We start from the raw sequence: 17,632 nt of genomic DNA on the forward strand, positions 1-17,632 counted from the left end.
ACCTGGCAAAGACCCTGCTGATTGTAGCTCCTATCGGCCAATTTCTCTCCTTAACATCGACGCCAAGCTCTTTGCGGGCATTCTTGCGGCGCGACTCAGCCTCCTTATGGATGGCGTGATTGAGCCAGACCAATCGGGTTTTGTCCCTACCCGCCAAGGAGGTGACAACTCCAAGAGATTATTGCATCTGCTGGATGGGGTTCATCGCGCGAAGACTCGGGCCTTCCTCCTATCCATCGACGCGGAGAAGGCCTTTGACAGGGTCAAGTGGGGATTCCTTTTCCGAGTGCTACAGGCGTATGGCCTCAGAGGTAATTTCTTACGTTGGATTCAGGCCCTGTATGCGTCCCCGAAGGCGGTAGTATGGGTCAATGGTTGTAGATCGCCGCCGTTTTCCATCACTAGAGGGACACGGCAGGGGTGCCCCCTCTCGCCGCTCCTATTTGCGTTTTATATGGAGCCCTTCGCCCAGCGAGTCAGATCCCACCCTGACATTGTGGGTATTAAATTTGGAGCCGATGAGCACAAAATAAGTCTTTATGCCGATGATGTCATTCTGGCGCTGCAAGACCCCGCTCCTTCTCTGCGACGCCTCACCGCGGAAATTCTGGCTTTCCATGACATAGCGGGCTTTAAGGTCAATTTTACTAAATCGGACATCCTCAACATTTCTGTCCCACCGGATGAAGTCGCTGATTTACAGCGGGACTTTGACTTCACGTGGGCGCAATCTGACATCACGTACTTGGGTATCCGTCTCGCGTCGACTGTGCCTCGGACGCTTTCCTTGAATTACACTAGCCTGATAGAGCAGACCGCCAAATCTATCTCGGCATGGTCGCGCCTTAACCTGTCGTGGTTGGGCAGGTTGGCGGCCATTAAAATTACTCTTCTGCCCCGAATACTATATGTCTTTCAGATGCTCCCCCTCACATCACCAAAGGGAGCTCTGAAGAAGCTCCAGGGCTTGTTGAACAGGTTTTTCTGGGACAACAAGCACCCCCGAGCGGCGTTTGCGACAACTACTCTCCCAAAAGCAGCGGGCGGCTTGGGGTTCCCTCATCTCGTGGCCTATTTTCAAGCCACCTGCCTACGCTACGTGGTTGAGTGGAATAGACCGGAGTCGAGTAAACACTGGTTGTTCATGGATCAGACCGTTACGGGTTGCAATATTTGGCGGGAACTCTGCTTGCCTCCCAAGGATCGGGCGTGTGGGGCTATACTCCTCGCCAGTGACATCACCAAAGCTTAAAGCTTGGGATCAGTTGGCGCTTCGTAAGGGCTGGATGACTTTCCCCTCACCCATGACGCCGATCGTGGACAATCCCGCCTTCCCCCCAGGCCTTGCGTCGCCGGTCTTCCATCGCTGGCGAGAGAAGGATTGTAAAAGAGTGGGAATGCTTTTTGATCTTGAGGGTCTCGTCCCCTTCTCGGAGCTGCATTCCGAACACTCCCTAGTGGAGGTGTCGGATAGTTTTGCCTACACGCAAGTTGCAACTGGGTGACGAGCTCGACCAATATGGCATTGATGTCGCGCCCCCTTATGACCTTCGAGCAATGGCTCCTGCGTAAAAAGAATGACCGGCGCCTTATATCTGAGCTTTATGCCATGATTTTGCGTGACTCGAGCGACCCCGGCCCTTTTATTTATAGCTCTCTGGCCACGCCTGGCCAGAGAGAGATACAATGTGTGGGACAGTATCCGGTCGCTCTTCCAGCCGCAACCACTAGAACGCTACATCCCTTATCAGGTTGGTCATTGAACAAACTAAACATAACAATCTAGCACATGAAGTCGGCCAGTCTTTGATTTGGCTTGGGGTTCGGCCTGATACTGTATTGGTGAAAATGAGTGTCTCTTGGATTGTGTGGGATTGGAACTCTCGCTCGGATGGCATGGCGTTCAGGACTACGTTGTTCTCGTCCTTGGGGCCTCGCTGGACTCAACAGGGCACTGGCCTCTGCCATGCCATCTACCTCCTCCACGAGGGGTCTCCAAAGGCTCCAGCCTTTCAGCCACTGATGGTTCTGTAGCAGGAGTGGGGATCCGCTTGAACCATGAGACATTCCTTGTTACTGTCTCGCCGTTTCTTTCCGCCGTGACTGCCGTTCCTTTGGTGGATTTCACCACCCACACACAGGGTTCGTAGGGTGTTTTGAACTTCCCGGTGTTCCAACGATTTCAAATCAAAACAGAGCATCCAGGTAGTAGGACACGGGTCTTTGCTTTGCGTCTTTGGTTGGCTCGGTCGTCGGTGTTTTGTCTTCACGCCTGAGCTTTGGTCGGGTCATATTGCTGCTGTTCTCCACATGCTGCTCTTGGGAACATGTCATTTCGGGGTCCGGCCAGCATGAGTGACCACAGGGATCTCTGAGTGGTACAGTGGGGTGTGCTACGATATTCCCTCAAGAACTGGTGTAGCCTACATTTGGGATCAGCCCCCTCTGCTGCTGCTATTCGTAATACTTTGTTTATCGTGCGCATGAAACGCTCCACCTCACCATTGGCCTGGGGCCACTGGGGCGTTATCCGGTGAGGTTTAATGCCGAGGCATGCTAGGAAGTCTCTTAACTCCCCTCCTTGGAAAGGATGGCCATTGTCAGTCTTGATAATGTGCGGGATGCCGAATAGTGCAAATGATCTCTCTAGCACAAGTTGCAGGTTGTCAAACGATGTGGAGGGTAGTACTTCGACAATGGGGTACTTGGTATAGCTGTCGACAATGACAGCAGTGACTCTCCCATCAGGGAAACTTCAGAAATCCAGGCTTAGCCAGGCCCACGGAGAGGGAGCCGGCTTCAGCAATTCCGGTAAGTTGGCAACCGCTACAGTTGTGTACCACTTCCTCAACGTGACTTTCCAGGTCTGGAAACCACACCTTTTCCCTCATTCTGGACTTCATCCGTCCGATGCCCTGGTGTCCTTCATGAGCAAGGACGGTCGCTCGTTCCTGCAGGCTGATTGGCACCACAATTCGTGATCCTCATAGAATCAACCCATCTTCTGTAAAGCTAAGCTTGTATCTTACTTTCCAGAGCTTGCCGAGACGATTACGGTTAGGTTCATTCCACCCTTGAATGTCCTTGAGAAACTTTTCCCAGGATCCTACTCTCAACGCGGCTGTCACCCGCAGGAGACAGACATCTTTGTCCAGGTGTTCTTTGATCTCTTCTAGCGAGATGGCTCGGGGACACGACCATCGCAAGATCATATTGATGAAGTCCTCTCTTTGCGTCTCCTGCTCCAGGCTAGACTCGGTCGTGGTGGCCGGATGGCGGGACAGGAAGTCCGCAGGATTTATGGCCCCTGGTCGGTACAACACTTCCATTTGATAATGTTGCAACTGAATTGCCCATCGTTCAATCCTTGGGGGAGGGTGTGGTGCTGTTCCTCTGAACAATGGCAGGAGGGGCTGATGGTCCGTTATCACTTTAAATGGGTTGCCGCTGACGTAGAGGTGGAAGTGATTGCATGCCCATTTAATTGCAAGCGCCTGGCCAGAGAGAGATACAATGTGTGGGACAGTATCCGGTCGCTCTTCCAGCCGCAACCACTAGAACGCTACATCCCTTATCAGGTTGGTCATTGAACAAACTAAACATAACAACCCAGCACATGAAGTCGGCCAGTCTTTGATTTGGCTTGGGGTTCGGCCTGATACTGTATTGGTGAAAATTAGTGTCTCTTGGATTGTGTGGGATTGGAACTCTCGCTCGGATGGCATGGCGTTCAGGACTACGTTGTTCTCGTCCTTGGGGCCTCGCGGGACTCAACAGGGCACTGGCCTCTGCCATGCCGTCTACCTCCTCCACGAGGGGTCTCCAAAGGCTCCAGCCTTTCAGCCACTGATGGTTCTGTAACAGGAGTGGGGATCCGCTTGAACCATGAGACATTCCTTGTTAATGTCTCGCTGTTTCTTTCCGCCGTGACTGCCGTTCCTTTGGTGGATTTCACCACCCACACACAGGGTTCGTAGGGTGTTTTGAACTTCCCGGTGTTCCAACGATTTCAAATCAAAACAGAGCATCCAGGTAGTAGGACACGGGTCTTTGCTTTGCGTCTTTGGTTGGCTCGGTCGTCGGTGTTTTGTCTTCACGCCTGAGCTTTGGTCGGGTCATATTGTTGCTGTTCTCCACATGCTGCTCTTGGGAACATGTCATTTCGGGGTCCGGCCAGCATGAGTGACCACAGGGATCTCTGAGTGGTACAGTGGGGTGTGCTACGATATTCCCTCAAGAACTGGTGTAGCCTACATTCGGGATCAGCCCCCTCTGCTGCTGCTATTCGTAATACTTTGTTTATCGTGCGCATGAAACGCTCCACCTCACCATTGGCCTGGGGCCACTGGGGCGTTATCCGGTGATGTTTAATGCCGAGGCATGCTAGGAAGTCTCTTAACTCCCCTCCTTGGAAAGGATGGCCATTGTCAGTCTTGATAATGTGCGGGATGCCGAATAGTGCAAATGATCTCTCTAGCACAAGTTGCAGGTTGTCAAACGATGTGGAGGGTAGTACTTCGACAATGGGGTACTTGGTATAGCTGTCGACAATGACAGCAGTGACTCTCCCATCAGGGAAACTTCAGAAATCCAGGCTTAGCCAGGCCCACGGAGAGGGAGCCGGCTTCAGCAATTCCGGTAAGTTGGCAACCGCTACAGTTGTGTACCAATTCCTCAACATGACTTTCCAGGTCTGGAAACCACACCTTTTCCCTCATTCTGGACTTCATCCGTCCGATGCCCTGGTGTCCTTCATGAGCAAGGACGGTCGCTCGTTCCTGCAGGCTTATTGGCACCACAATTCGTGATCCTCTTAGAATCAACCCATCTTCTGTAAAGCTAAGCTTGTATCTTACTTTCCAGAGCTTGCCGAGACGATTACGGTTAGGTTCATTCCACCCTTGAATGTCCTTGAGAAACTTTTCCCAGGATCCTACTCTCAACGCGGCTGTCACCCGCAGGAGACAGACATCTTTGTCCAGGTGTTCTTTGATCTCTTCTAGCGAGATGGCTCGGGGACACGACCATCGCAAGATCATATTGATGAAGTCCTCTCTTTGCGTCTCCTGCTCCAGGCTAGACTCGGTCGTGGTGGCCGGATGGCGGGACAGGAAGTCCGCAGGATTTTTGGCCCCTGGTCGGTACAACACTTCCATTTGATAATGTTGCAACTGAATTGCCCATCGTTCAATCCTTGGGGGAGGGTGTGGTGCTGTTCCTCTGAACAATGGCAGGAGGGGCTGATGGTCCGAAATCACTTTAAATGGGTTGCCGCTGACGTAGAGGTGGAAGTGATTGCATGCCCATTTAATTGCAAGCGCCTCCCGCTCTATCTGTGAGTATCTTGCCTCAGTCGCAGTGAGAGCTTTGCTCTTAAATGCCAAAGGGACCCAGGTTCCTGGTTCTGTCTCCTGAGTAAGCACGGCACCTAGGCCAACTGAGCTGGCGTCCACAATCAGTTCTGTGGGACGTGACGTGTCGAAGTAGGCCATCGTCGTACTGTCCAGTAGGGCAGCCTTCACTTGTTTAAATGCTTTGTCTTTTTCCAGGGTCCACTTCCAGGGAGTCTCCTTTTTCGTGAGATTACGTAGTGGCTCTGCGATGGTTGCTAGGTTCGGAATGAAACGTCTGCAATATGTTACCATACCTAGGAAACTTCTCACCTCGGATGCGTTCATTGGTGCTGGTGCAAGGTGTATTGCTTGAGACTTCCGGGGTCCACCTAGACTCCGTCTGCACTGAATACATATCCAAAGAAATTGATAGACTTTTGGAAAAATTGGCACTTTTCTCTGTGGAGTGTCACGCCGTGCTCGGCCAACCGTTGCAGAGTGGCCCGTAGTCGTCGATGGTGGTCCTTGATGGTTTTCGAGTGAATCAATATGTCGTCACTTACATTGAGTACACCTCCTAGGCCAGACAGTATTTTTCTCACGTTGTTCTGAAAGATTTCTGCCGCCGATGATATCCTAAAGTTCAACCTTTAGTAACGCCGGAGTCCTAGATGCGTTGACAAGGTAGTTATGTATCTTCTCTCCTCTGCCAGCGTGAGTTGGTGATAGCCGGCATACAAATCTAGCTTAGAAAACCACTGGGCACCGTTTAGGTCAGCCAAGATGTCATTTACTGTCGGGGTTAGATGTCTTTCTCGCCGGATAGCTCGGTTCGGCATCCTCATATCTATGCATATGCGGATTTTCCCGGGCTGTTTCGGTTTTTCCGCAATCACCTTTGATGACACCCACGGGGTCGGGCCTGTCACCTTTTCAATAACCCCTTGACGTTCCAGCTCCTGTAATTCCTTTTCGACTAACGGTCGAAGATGAAATGGGATTTGTCGATGCCTCAGGGCTACCGGTTGGACTGCTTTGTCGATATGTAGTTTCACAGGCGGTCTCCGTATGCTTCCCAGTAAGTTGAATAGTTGCGGGAACATCTCTAGGACATCGTCAGCCTGTAGTAGTTTGACTGCATTTGCAAAGGCAATTAGCCTAAGGTCCTCCGCTGTATGGCTGCCAACTAGTATGTCAGCTTCTCTATCCACGACATGGAAAATTGTCGTTACCTCCTGCCCTTCCGACCTCACTTGAACGGTCATTTTCCCTTTGAGAGGTAACGGAGTCGTGCTGCCATTAGTCAGTATCTTGATTTTGGATGGAGTGAGGGTTGGCCTCGGGCTTAACCGTTTGTAGTGCTGGGATCCCATTACATTGACGGTCGCTCCTGTGTCAATTAGTCCAGTCACCTGGGACACGTCGATTTCGATGTTGCACTTCGGTTGCGGCCGCCGCCTTTTCTTAAGGTCACTCGAGAACGACACAAAATAACATTCTTCCTCTTCTTCCTCCGTTGATGAGTCTTCTAGGCGATGGTGGGTTCTGTCTGTCCGTGATGCTGGGGGATCGGCTAGCGTCAGGTTTCTTGCAGCCCCTGTTGGTGGCTTTCTCCCTGTATTGCCTCTTCCTCGTGCGCTTCCTCTGCATACACTTGTGAAGTGGTTTGGGATTCCGCACTTTGAGCATAACTTTCTTCTTGCCGGGCAGCTCTCCGGTGGATGCTCTTCTCTTCCACACCATCCACATGACCCTCGCCGGGGCACTCTGGTTGGCCATCGGCCTCTCCCACCTCGGGATGTTGCACGTACTGCGTCAGCCCGCTCTACCTTGACACTGGCCGTCTGATCATGGTGGGAAGCGAGCGCGGCCTCCATGGCTGTTGCTCGGACGTCTGACAGTTCATGCAAGCGTGCAAGGATTTGTATTTCTTCTAAGGTGATCCGGGGTTGCCTCACTATCAGGGTCCGCAGCGTCTTGTTGCCACACCCTTGGATTCGTTGCGCTGTCACTTCTTTGGTTTGGTCATCCTCCGTACAGGTACTTGCTAGTTCCCTGAGGCGCGTGTGGTAAGTGTCCATCGATTCTCCTTCTCGTTGTCTTGCTTGCCTAGGCTTAAAGCGTTCGTAATGAGGGTTGAGTTGGGGGTCAAAGTGAGTATTTAGTGCAGTGACGGCAGCGTCATAGTTGTTGGCAGCACCAGTGTTCGGGAGATGTTGAAATAGTTTATATATTTCATCACCAGCAAAGTGTAATAACAGTGATCTTCTCACCGCTCCATCTGTTTCTCTTGTGGCTACGAAATAATTATTGAGGCGGCCAACCCATACCTTCCACCTCGGGGACGCAGTGGCTGGATCAGCAAATTCACGAAACGGTGGGAGTGCGGTGACTTGGGAATGTGCTGAGTTCGTCACTACTGGTGGTGCTGCTGGTTGCTGGGCCGCAGCCCCTTGATCATTCGAAATATTTCAGTTACTTGTTGGCTTGTAACTTTGGAGTCTTTCAGACTTCTCCGACCCCCTTTCTCTCCACTCCAACCGGCTTTAGGGTCTTGGCGTTGTTCCTAATGTGCTGGGCTTCCTTTAGTTGGCTCTTGTGCTGGCCGCTGTCTGTTTTTCTGTCTTCACCTTTGCGGGGTCACTTGCCTTTGCCAGTGCTCATTTATTATGGGGATCGCTGCTGTGTTTTCTTTTGCTGCTGGGGATGCCTGGCTACTTGTATCCACCCCTGCCTGTTTCTTGGGGTAACTTAGCTTGGTTGACTTTACCAGTGGTTGTTTGATGGCTTTGCTGCTGCTTGTTGGCTGATCTGTGCCTGGGCTCTGTCAGGGCACGTGTAGTGTCCTTTTGTCTTTCTGCCTCCCTCGTGATTTATTCGGGCTCTTCCCTTGCCCTCAGGGCGGCTGCAGTCTTGCGCGGTGTTTCCTCGCGCTCCCACCGCGTGTTCAGGCCGGTGGGGGCTTCTCCTGCGCACTGCGCATGAGCGGGCCGGCTCTTTGATCGCGGCGCTTCCCGATGGCTCACGGGGCGCCACCACACATGCATGCAGTCTCTGCCTTGCCTCCTCCAAGACCTCACCGGCAGGTACGCCTCCAGACGGGAATGATTTCGCTCCCCTCGCACTCCAGACGCGGATGGCTGGTCTTCGGACTCGTCAGCTGCCGCGGCGGTTCTGCTGGGCTCAGTGAGGCCTCGCCGACCCCACGCTGTTCTCCACCTTACGGTGAGCGTTTCTCTCCTCGGCGTGGGTGACACCTCTGGGGATCCTACCCCTCGTCGCCAGTGTGATGCTTGAGGGGGCCTGGGGTTATGGTCACACAGACACGCTGTAACTAGCTGGACGCCGCAATAACCGACACAGGACACAACAGTTACCTAGTCGGACCGGAAGTCCCCAGCGACCCCGGCCCTTTTATTTATAGCTCTCTGGCCACGCCTGGCCAGAGAGTGATAAAATGTGTGGGACAGTATTCGGGTCGCTCTTCCAGCCGCAACCACTAGAACGCTACACCTATCAGAGACCCATACTATGACACCCCCAACGTACTTCGTCAAACCACCCGTCTTAGTACCTTTTACCGTCCTCATAGAGATCCGAATCTTACTTGCCTTCTACCCGGATTGGTCTAAATAACCCTCCGGTGCCTCTGGGATCCGCGTTTCTACGTGCAGACATACAAAATACATCATGCGCTCGGTGCAGGCTGGAAGGAGTCACCCAAACCTCCCACATGTAATGTATGCCCCGTGTGGGTGTGTCCAAGACTACCCCTTTCGTCACCAAAGACTGGCAAATGAACAGACAGAGCAGAGAATGCATTGTTTTAGTATGTGCATATTAATGTACTACCTCTCAGACATAACTGAATACAGATGCGCACTATGTTGAAGTACAGTATCTATTTTAGGACAATTATAAACCCCCTGTGGATCTGGAGGTGCTAATTCAGCTGAACAGAAGCAAGTGTGAAGGTCAGTGGTATTCACCCACATCATTTGCAAGATCAGGGATGTTGATCTCAAGAAATGGTTGTCATGTAACTTAAATGGCAGCTATTGTGTGCTGTACTGCCATTCGCCATAATGGGTGATAGGTAGTAATAAGTGATATAAAAACCCTACACCCTAATTATAGAGAACAGACCTGCTCTGTGTGCCATAGTAGTTGGGGGGGACAATGTCATTTTAGGTTCCTTAGAGCGTGGTTCGTGGTGTCGGGCCTCTTTACACACAAATTCCATTTCACAGTATGCTGGCATTTAATCCAGTTTTGTGCGTGGATAGGCAATAAATCCACAGTTGTTCCTTCTCAAATAGGAGGTTCTGCAGTTTGGTCAGACCTCCTTCCAGCTGTTCAATGACAACCCATTGCATATCTTTCGGTGTATGGCCTTCCCTAAGGAAGTGGTCTGTCATGATAATTTTTGCACATCTGTATTCAGTTAAGCCTGAGAGGAAGCACATTAATATGGTAATAATAAAACGAGGCATTCTCTGCTCTGTCTATTAATTTTCCAGTTCTTGGTGACAAAAGGGTTAGCCTTGAGCACGGCATACACGACATGTGGAAGGGTTGGGTGAATCCCAGAGAGGCTGGCAGGGCTATTTAGACCATGCCGCTGGGTGAGGACAAGTAACATTTGGATCTCTAGGAGGATGGTAAAAGGTACTAAGATGGGTGGTGTGCCTTCACGAAGTAAGATGTGGGGGAAGAGGGCTACTTTCTGGATTCTGGTCTGATTTCCCCGGAGCTTACAACTTCAGTAGTCCGCCGTCTGGCAAGTAGTATACTCTAACGTTTCTTGGGGGCAATTTATGACAGTTACTAATTATCCCTGCAGTCTGTGACTACAGGCCTGCCCCCCTCTGGTAAGATCCTTGTTGCCCTGATATAGTGCGATTAAAGTAGGTGATACAATTGACAGACACTTTTGTGTCTTTATGCACATTCACTTTTTTAGGTCACGCTGAACCAGCGCGTAAGCATTGTTCGGCGAGATTATAGTAAGCGACTTTCAAAGGTCTACTCACTGCGGATTAGGTGCAGTTCATGTGTGCTGGGCGTGTGCACATTATGTTATGTTATGTTATATGTTATAGTTTTTGGTAAAGCGCAAAACAGCTGCCCCAGCGAAGAGGCGTCCCGGCGCTAGAGAAAACCACAGACCCTAGCCTGAGAATAAGAAGAAATAGGAAAGAGGTGGTCTAGAGAGAGGGGAACAGGTGAGTCTTAATGGCCTTTCGGAAGGTGGGTAGGCTGTCCAAGGAGCGGATATTTTGTGGCAGGGCGTTCCAAAGCTTGGCTCCCAGAACCCTAAAGGAGCGGACGCCAATGCGGCAGAGATTTGTGCGGGGAACGCTTAGTGGGTGCTGGTTTGAGGATCGCAAATCACACCGTGGCACATAAGGAGAGAGGAGAGGTCGTAGCAGTATTGGGCTTCCGAGTTTAAGGATTTTGAAGGTCATAATGAGGGTTTTGAACTGAATTCTGGAGTGGACGGGTAGCCAGTGCAATTTGCGAATGGTGGCTCTAACCGAGCATCTGCGGGGAAGGCCGACTAAGGCTCTTGCCGAAGAGTTTTGCACGCGTTGCAGTCGTGCTATCTCTCCTTTATTGGCGCCTAGGAGGAAATTATTGGCGTAGTCCAAGCGAGAGAGGATTGTCGCTTGGATGATGAGTTGGCAGACCTTAGCATCAAAAAAGCCAAGTGTGGGGCTAAGACTCCTCAGCAAGCCAACACAGGTGGCAGCCACTTTTTTGGTGTGGGTCTGATAGCTAAGTGAGGCATCCATCCAGACTCCTAGATTTTCGACTAGGGATTTGGGAGGTGGAATGGTCCCTAGAGACGAAGGCCACCAGTGCTCCTTCCAGTGGCTGGTGTTTTTACCAAGGAGCAGCACTTCCGTTTTTACCGCGTTAAGCTGCAGGCAGTTGTCCGTCATCCATTGGGCAACTGCAGCAAGACCATCCCTGAATTTTGAGGCCGAGATGGAAGGGCCTTCCGTGAGAGTGATGGCCAGCTGTGTGTCGTCGGCATACAACACCAGCGTCAGGTCCCACTCTTTGGCCACTGCTGCAAGTGGCTGCACGTAAAGATTAAAGAGGGATGGTCTCAGTGCAGAGCCCTGTGGAACTCCCTGTGCAATGGGATGGGGTTTAGATAGGAATGGGGGGGCTGATACCCAGAAGGATCTGTCCTTGAGGAAGGAACAAAACCATGTTAGAGCATGGCTGGAGACCCCTACTGTCTCGAGATGATTGAGAAGGATGTTGTGGGATTCCGTATCAAAGGCTGTGCTGAGGTCGAGAAGAATCAGCGCAGCACTCTGACCGGAATCCAAAATCGTCCGGAGGTGTTCGGTTGTAGCCAGGAGAGCAGACTCCGTGCTGTGGCCCGGTCTGAACCCATTTTAAGATGGGTCCAGGATGTTATTTTGGTCCATGTGTTGGGACAGGACGTTGTTTGGACAGCCATGGAAGCAGTGAGATGGGTCGGAAATTTTCCGGTTTAGATGGATCTAGGGTGGGTTTCTTGATGATAGGTGAAACCCATGCTTGTTTCCAGGCTGTCGGGACACACGCTGAGGAAAAGGAAAGATTCAGTGTGGAGGCCAGGGAAGGCAGAAAAAAATTGAGTGAATCCAAGAATTGAGTAGGACTCATGGGGTCTGCAGGGGAGCCTGATTTAACTTTCCTGCACAGTTTGGTGAGGTTGTCATAAGAGATTTCTGGGATGTGAGTCAAAATGGTACAATTAGAGGTGGGATTGGTGAGATTGATAGAATTGGGGGGTGCTGAGGGAAAGATCTGTAGATACTTTGTACTTTCTCTACAAAGAACGTGGCGAGGTCCTCACATTGTTGTGCGGAGGAGATGCTGGGGGAAGGAGATCTGCTGCTCTGAAATTCTTGAACCAGTTTGAAAACAATTTTGGCAGGGTTAGGACTCGAGATTACCAGCCACATCCTCAGCATCAGACTTCAAAGGAAGCCGCCGCCCCCATCAAACTTCAAAGGAATGCGGTCCCCCGCCCCCTACACCCAATGCCAGAGCTCGTTGTTTACAAGCAACACTCCAGCTGCTTTGACAACCCCTCCCTTCCTGCTGGCATTCCCCCCTCGCTTCTCGCCCAGTCCTTGTTAGGTTTGGATTGACTGCACTATTGTCCACATGACTTATTGTTGCCAATTCGTTAAAATATGCACATAATCGAGCGTAACGCTCTCTCGCCTCCTGTTAGTGGGTCTTGAGTGTATCATTCCACCTTTTTTGCGTTTACATTTCACCAAGGTGACATGTTTACCACGAATGGTAAATATCTCCTGTACCAAGTTGCAACAGAGTCATCATTAGAAAGAAACACTGAGAGTATCTTAGCACTGTTATCTTAACATTTGTGTTTCTCTCTGTCTTATGATGTCTGCCCTCCCACCATCTACTTCGGACCCTCACACACCCTCACCCTCACACCTCCTCACCCTCACACACCCTCACCCACCCTCACACACCATCACTCACCCTCACCCTCACACCCCCTCACCCCCTCACCCTCACCCACCCTAACACACCCTCTCCCTCACACAACCTCACCCTCACCCCCTCACACAACCTCACACCCTCACTCCCCTCACCCTCACAACCCTCACCCTCACACCCCTCACCCTCACACCCCCCACCCTGACACACCCTCACACCACCTCACCCTCACATCCCCTCACCCTCACATCCCCTCACCCTCCCTCACACCCCCTCACCCTCACACACCCCTCACACCCCCTCTCACCCTCACCCTCACACCCCCTCACCCTCACACCCCCTCACACACCCTCTCACCCTCACACCCCCTCAACCTCAAAACCCCACCCCCTCACCCTCACACACCCTCACCGTCACACACCCTCACACACCCTCACACCACCTCACCCTCCCTCACCCTCACACCCCCTCACTCTCACACCCTCCACTCACCCTCACCCTCACCCCCCTCACCCTTACACACACTCACACCCCCTCACACACCCACTCACACCCTCACCCTCACACACCCTCACCCACACACCCTCACACCCCCTCACCCTTGCAACCCCTCACACACTCTCACCCTTACCCTCACACACCCTCACTCACCCTCACACCCCTCACCCTCAAAACCCCTTCTCACCCTTACACCCCTCACCCTCACACCCCTCACCCTCACACACCCTCACTCACTCACCCTCAAACCCCCTCCCACACCCTCACCCACCCTCACCAGCATAGCATAACAAAACATAGCATAGCATAACAAAACACAGTATCGCAAAACATAGCATAGCATAACATAACAAAAGAAAGCATAGGATAGCAAAACAAAACAGCATAACAAAACAAAACATAGCATAGCAAACCACAACAAAACATGGCATAGCATAACAAAACAGCATGACAAAACAAAGCATAGCATAACATAACAAAGCATAGCATACTATAACAAAAGATAGCATAGCATAACAAAACACAACAAAACATAGCATAACATAACAAAACATAGCATAACAACAAAACAAAGCATAGCATAACAAAGCATAGCATAACAAAACATAGCAAAACACAACAAAACATAGCATAGCATAACAAAACATAGCATACATAACAAAACATAGCATAGCAAAGCATAGCAAAACATAGCATAGCATAACAAAACACAACAAAACATAGCATAGCATTACAAAAGAAAACATAGCATAGCATAACAAAATAAAGCTTAGCATAGCATACCAAAACATAGCATAACAAAGCATAGCATAACAAAACACAACATAGCAAAACAAAGCATAGCATAATAAAACACAACAAAACATTGCACAGCATAACAAAACATAGCATAGCATAACAAAGCATAGCATAGCAAAACACAACAAAACATAGCATATCATAACAAAACACAACAAAACATAGCATAGCATAACAAAACAAAGCATAGAGTAGCAAAACTAAGCATAGCATAGCATAACAAAACATAGCATAGCATAACAAAACAAAGCATATGGTAGCAAAACTAAACATAGCATAGCATAACAAAACACAGCATAGGATAGCAAAACAAAACATAGCATAGCATAACAAATCATAGCGTAACATAACAAAACATAGCACAGCAAAACCAAACATATAATAGCATAGCAAAACAGAGCATAGCATACCAAACACAACAAAACATAGCATAGCATAGCATAACAAAACATAGCATAGCATAACAAAGCATAGCGTAACATAACAAAACATAGCACAGCAAAACAAAACATATAATAGCATAGCAAAACAGAGCATAGCATACCAAACACAACAAAACATAGCATAGCATAGCATAACAAAACATAGCATAGCAAAAAAATCATAGCATAATAAAACAGAACAAAACATAGCATAGCGTAACAAAACATAGCATAGCATAACAAAGCATAGCATAGCAAAACATAGAATAGTATAGCAAAACATAGCATAGCATAACAAAACACAGCATAGCATAGGATAGCAAAATATAGCATAGCATAACAAAACATAGGATAGCAAAGCAAAACATAGCATAGCATACAGCATCACTCAACACCACCACAGCATCACTCAGGGGCACAACATCACTATGCGCTACCACAGCATCACTGAATGCCACAGCATCACTCGTTCGACATCACAAGATCACTCCGCGCCACCACAGCATCAATCTGTGCAACCATTCAACAAAAACTGGTTCAAGCATGTTCTCTCAATGTTTCAAGCTTTATTACAAATGTAACAAAAAGATGTTAATATTTTACTTCTGTTCTTGGATTTTCATCACAATAAAATACACTGAACATAATCTTCACAAAAGTTATTTACAAAAGTTTAAGCTATTGCCATTATAAATTACGATAACTTTTATTTAAGTATTAATTATTAAAAAAATTAAAAGCCATTGTTATTTGTAATATCAATACATGTAAGTCACGTAAATACAACACATATTGCATTACAAATGCTATAGGTGTCACATTTGCAAAAGTTATAACTATTGGCATTGTAAATGGCAAAGTTATTAATTTCGCTATTTTCAAAAACAAAACATAAATAAAAAAATTGTCATTTACAATACCAATAGCTCAAACTTTCTTAATGAGAGACCTATTGCATTGCAAATGCTTTATTTATTTCTTTGACTACAAGCTTTGGGATGCGATGCATGATTGTCTGTATTGCACTTTTTCTGCCTGATTTGAATTAGGATCACGCCTCCGAAAAATATCTTTTTGCCAGTGGAGGAAAGCAATGGCTGAATGGCATGGTATGCTTCATGTGGTAGGATAATAGTGCCTGTTTAGCGCAAGTATGCTGACATGGTATGGAGAACTGTGTTTAAGCATGATGAACACATTTGTATGGCACAAGCGCACAGCACTGGCTTTGCATAACGTCTTCAGTGCTATGTGATACCATTAATTGTCTGTATAATGCTTTTCTATTATATTCACCATAGACATTACAAGAAGGTTGGGCGAAAATGTATTAGTTACAAACCACTTAACACCCTTTACGCCTACCTTAGAGCACATGTGACCACTAACTCGGGTCTCCCTAACAACTTGGTCCTGAAGAAAGCCGCTGTGACTCAAAAAGCACACATATATGGCTGAAACATGTCAACCTAACAATAGGATGTGAGAGACCATCATTTTCTCTAATTGTTCAGTCCGAACAACCACCAGGATAACTGATGGCCAACACATGCAAACAGTGACAGGGAATGTAAAGTGAGAAGGGAGCAGACAGCAAATGCAAAAGAGCTGGTTTAAGTTGGTAATCAGACCACTCTTTCTCGGCCCCTCTGAAAATGAGAGATTGACACCACACAGTTGAGAAAAGTGGAATATTGAGGAAAGGCTTGATCATGTTTAAGACAGGGTTGCAGATGAACGCTTGTTTTAATCCTGCGTCACACTAGGACACAATGGGGTATTTAAACACCAGTTGGAGTTAGATTTTGGGAATGGCCTCCGTGCTGGAATGCACAATAGGTTGTATGTGATTTCATAGAACAAAGATTTCAATGAATACCATTGCTGACAAACTATTTCACCTAAACTATTTAATGTATTTTTTCAGAAAGAATGGCACTTACCTTTGCATAGAAACCAATTCATAGAATGTGGTTTTGGTCGAAATTGTTTTTGAATGCTTATTTTTTAAAGTGTAAATGCAATGGTTGCAGGTCTTACTTTCAGAAACAGTTTTGTCAGACATATTTATTTCAGTGCTTTACTCCGGGAGATATATTCATATTTATATCTTTTACATGGTCAAACAATTAATTTGCTGACCCATCACTACCAATAAACACTGTCTATCGCTGCCCCCTCATAAACCCTCAAAACCATCAATCGCTGCTTCAACAGGTTTGTCTGGGCAAGATTTGATTCATCTGAATTTTCTGGAAGAAATTCCAATTACGCACTGCTTTGTTATGAGGTGTTTATAAATTTATTTGCACTCTATTCGTAAGAGTGGCTGAAAGTAAAAACAGCCAATACGTGGTTCACCCCCTTACATGGCCATTCGGCCAGGGACTTTCTCAGGGCGGGTAGACGCTTATTAATTTCTATCAGCATCGTGGGTAAATAACAATATCCTAGGGATTCTTAAATCTCGGGCATGATGCCAGGTTGGGATGCGGTGTTCAGCTCACATTGGTAAAACACCATCAATCGCTGCGCCTTCACAACACCTAAACTACACTCATCCCTGAGCCTAAAAGCACTTCCTACCCCACAAATCCACCACCCCTGAACCATAAAATCAATCACTACCCCCAACACCACCCATTCCTGAACCCTATAAAACACAATCTAAACCTAAACCCCACCCATCACATACACCTTAAAACACCTCAGGACAACCAAGCTCCCCGAACCCTAAACAACCCTCCCCATCCTAAAACACCAGCCATCCATGACCCATAAGAACACTACTTCAACCTAAAGTACAAACCCATGAACCCTAAAAACCACTTTCAAGATCAAAACTCCACCCATCGCTGAATCCTTAATATCCCTCACCACCCTAAATTCTACCCCATCATAAACCCTAAAAACTCTTCAACACTCCAGCCGCTGCCCATAATTGAACCTTAAAAGCCCTCACCAGCCCTCAACTCAGCATATCCATAAACCCTAAACCCCCTTAGGTCCCTTATGCTCTACCCATACCTGAAATCTAAAAACACCTCATAAACCTATGCACCACTCATCCATGAACCCTAAAAAACCCTCACCACCCCTACA

This window comes from Lissotriton vulgaris, chromosome 7, assembly GCF_964263255.1.
Source record: "Lissotriton vulgaris chromosome 7, aLisVul1.2, whole genome shotgun sequence".
Lineage (NCBI taxonomy): Eukaryota > Metazoa > Chordata > Amphibia > Caudata > Salamandridae > Lissotriton > Lissotriton vulgaris.